At 42.4% G+C, this 4048-nt stretch overlaps 1 non-coding gene across 1 annotated transcript; it reads right to left on the bottom strand.

The window, feature by feature from the left end:
- Positions 1 to 1756: 1756 nt before the first annotated feature.
- On the bottom strand, positions 1757 to 1829 carry trnas-gga (transfer RNA serine (anticodon GGA)). The gene has a single exon. It is a non-coding gene; the product is annotated as a tRNA-Ser (tRNA).
- Between the last annotated feature and the right edge of the window lie 2219 nt (positions 1830 to 4048).

Here is a 4048-nt window from a genome sequence, read left to right as displayed (position 1 = left end):
AGGACCCTCACATTCTTTCTAAAGTCTGCTGAGCAGAACTGGAAGCCACACTCCAATTGGGGCCTAACCAGAGTTTTATAATGGTTCAGCATAACTTCCCTGCTTTTGTACTCAATGCCTCTATTTATAAAGCCCAAGATCCCATATGCTTTGCGAACCACTCTCGCAATATGACTTGCCTCCTTCAAAGATTGATGCACATGAACCCCAAGTCCCTCTATTCCAGAACACTCTTTAGAACTGTGCCATTAAGTATATATTGCCTCTCCCTATTCCTTATGCCAAAATACATCACCTCACACTTGTCACTTTTAAATTCCATCTGCCACCTGTCTGCCCATTCTGCTAGCCTATCACTGGCCTGTTGCAGGCAGTTCATATCATCTTCACTGTTTGCCGCTCCTCCAGGTTTGGTGTCATCGGCATATTTTGAGATTCTACTCTGTATTCCAAGATCCAAGTCACTTACCTTGAGCAAAAAAAACAGTGGTTCTAGCACTGACCCTTGGGGAACACCACTGTCAACTATCCTCCAGTCTGACAAAGAACCATTTAATAAGACTCGCTGTTTTCTGCCCTTAAACCAATTTTCTATCCAATTGGACACTGACCCTCCTGTCCCACGAACCTCAATTTTGTTAACCGCCCTTTTATGTGGTACCTTGTCAAACGCTTCCTTAAAATCCATACAAACAACATCCACTGCATTCCCTTCATCAAGCTGCTCTGTTAGTTCATCAAAAAATGCAGTTAGATTAGTCAAGCATGAACTCCCATTTATAAATCCATGCTCACTCTCCTTAATTAACTCGAACCTCTCCAAGTGACTGTTGATTTTATACCCTGATTATTCTTTCTAAAACCTTACCCACCGCTGCTGTTAATCTAACTAGCCTGTAGTTACCCGGACTGTCCTTACACCCTTTCTTGAATAAGGGTGTCGCATTTGCCACTGTTTAATCCTCTGGCACCTCCCCTGTATCCAGGGAAGATTGGAAGATTATAGCAAGCCCTTCCGTTATCTGCATCCGCATTTCCTTTCGCAACCTGGGATGTGAGCCATCCGGACCAGGTGATTTATCTTCCCTAAGCACAGCCAGCCTTTTTAGTACCTCCCTCTCTCAATTTGTACCCTCTCCATTGACTCTACTTTCTTCACTTCAACTGATATTTTGTCAAAATCCACTTCCTTAGTGATCACTGATGCAAAGTACTCATTAAGTAGATTAACATTGCCCTGCACCTCTAAGCTTATATTATCCTTTTTGTCCCTAATAGGCGCGACTCAACCTCTTACTACCCACTTATCATTTACATGCTGCACGAAGATTTTTGGGTTTCCTTTCATGTTGACTGCCAGTCTATTCTCATAGAAATAGAGAATAAGCAAATATAGAACATGTAAGTATTTCCCATCCTTGATGAGGTGGAATTTTTTCTGTTGTGTGTGGGAATGTCTTGGCCCACGAGTGTGGTGGAAGCAGAGACAATCAATGATTTGAAAAGGAAATTGGATGGATACTTGAAGGAAAGAAACTTGCAGGAGGAAAGGGATCGAGCTGGTGAGTGGAACTGACTAGATTGCTCCGGGGAGAGCCAGCATGGACGTGATAGGCCAAATGACCACCTTCTGTGTTGTAAATGACTCTGTGTTGTTTCTCAAATTCAATCCAATGGGGCTTGGGAAATAATCTCAAAGTAAATTGTGCAACTGGAAAATCAGAACCAAGGCAAGGGACGCATAAGGAAGCAAAATTGCTAAAACCCGGGAGTGAACCAGGGACCTTTAGATCTCCGATCTAACACTCTCCCAACTGAGCTATTTCAGCCCTGCATTAACAGCGGCTTGGTGTCCTTGTTTTGGAAGAAAATACATACATTGAAGTTTTCCAAAAAATTAAAGAACACAACATGTGAGTAATATTCCCCATTGCTTTCTCAGTAGTGATGGATTGTGAAGCGGGAGACAGCCAGAAGTGCCACTGAGCCGCACAGACCCCGAGCTGAGAATGAAATGAGATCAAATTCAATCTTTCATAGTGAGATGCTGCTGAGAGGTAAGAGTCCTGAATCAAAGCGAGACTTGCTCATTTCAAACACTCCCTGTACTCTCTGCTCATGAAGCCTTACAAAAGGGAAAAACAGAATGGCACTCAAACTCACAACCCTGCCATTAAAAGTCTCATATTCGACTGACAGAACTGTCACTTCTACTCGGTCTCTTATTGGATGGATGCAACTCCAACGCAGGGGTGGCATTCAAATCCTCCCATGGGTCCACATGTCAGACTGAGTTCCATGTTGTCGACTCAAGCAAAGGAAATCTGCTCACTTCCAAAACTATCAGCGAATTGAAGCTGATTACAATCAACATCATCAGAGGTCAGAACTACCTGGTGAAAGAAGACACCCTGAAGAAGGATCCACAATTATTCAAAGGCATCGACAAAGTGAAAAACAAGAAAATCGATGAGTCAATGCAAGCCAAACAACAGAAACACTGAAGAATTCCATTCCATTCCAGTCCAGAACCCAGTCCTGTTGTTTTTGGAGTCAGGTCACGATTACAGCAACAACTTTATATTCCCACTTGGCTATCTGGACATTTAGTTACTTACAATTTTGTCGACAAGCTCTTTGAATCCAGTTGTCTGGTCCTCAAGCCAGCTCCGTATGGAAGTCAATTCCACCTTCTGCAAGGCTGAAACCAATAGATAACCTTAATCTAAAAATGCCAGCAGACGAGGGCTCGTCCGGACTTGAACCCGGGATCGCTCGCATGTTAATTAAACCATACTCCCAAAGCGAGAATCATACCCCTAGACCAACGAGCCACTGACAGTTCAGGCTTTATTAGCTGCTGTGGAATTTCACTCGAACCCCCCAGCCAATCATCCATTTTTTTTCAGATCAAAGCAACATCCTGCAAATGCTGAAATAAAAACAGAAAGTGCTGGAAATGTTCAGCAGCTCTGGCAGCATCTGTGCTGTGAGAAACACAGTTTACGTTTCAGGGCACTCACCTTTTGTTTCAGCCATCCTTTCAGACTGCTTCTGTCCATCCAATCTCACTTTCTATTCTATCCACATTCTAACCATGCACTACGTTGCTACATTTTTCATGAATTCCTCATTTCTTTTATTAATGACAATTTTGTATTTCTGGCCTTTGCTTCAGACACCACCACAAGTGGAATCATGTCTCCATCTACCCAATCAAACCACTTCGCTGTTTCCTCACATTGCAATGTTTCTTGAACCCTGACAGACTGTGGAGTTTCTGCAGCTTGATTGCAGTTCTTGCTTCCCGCCAGTAGATGTCACCTCACTCCAATACAGTGAAGTTTCCAAATCTGAGAGAGACACAACAGGAAATAATTGTTCTCATTATAGTGAATGTGTGGGATTTAGAAATACTAGGAGTGGAGACGAGTTATTATTGCACTCTACTATTACATCTTTTATAATGGACTCCAGCATTTTCCCCACGACTGATGTCAGGCTAACCGGTATATAATTCGCTGTTTTCTTTCTGCCTCTTTTTTTAAATAGTGGAGTTGCATTAATTACCGACCAATCCATTGGAACTGTTCCAGAGTCGATAGAATTTTGAAAAAAGACCAGAAATGCATCTGCTATTTCAAGGGCCACTTCCTTAAGTACTCTGGGATGTAGATTATCAGGCCCTGGGGATTTATCGGCCTTCAATCCCATCAATTTCCCAAACATTCCCTACTAATACTGATTTCATACAGTTCCTCCTTCTCACAGGACCCTATGTTCCCCAAAATTTCTGGGAGATAATTTGTATCCTCCTTTGTGAAGACAGATCCAAAGTATGTATTTAATTGGTCTGCCATTTCTTTGTTCCCCATTATAAATTCCCCCGTTTCTGACTGTAAGGGGCCCACATTTGTCTTCACTAATCTTTTTCTCTACACATATCTATAGAAGCTTTTACAGTCAGTTTTTATGTTCTCTGCTAGCTTACTCTCATACTCTATTTCCCCCTTCTTAATCAATCCTTTTGTCCTCCTCTGCTAAATTC

The sequence above is a fragment of the Heterodontus francisci genome, unplaced genomic scaffold, assembly GCF_036365525.1.
Source record: "Heterodontus francisci isolate sHetFra1 unplaced genomic scaffold, sHetFra1.hap1 HAP1_SCAFFOLD_43, whole genome shotgun sequence".
NCBI lineage: Eukaryota > Metazoa > Chordata > Chondrichthyes > Heterodontiformes > Heterodontidae > Heterodontus > Heterodontus francisci.
This window is presented reverse-complemented; position numbering and strand designations above follow the sequence as displayed.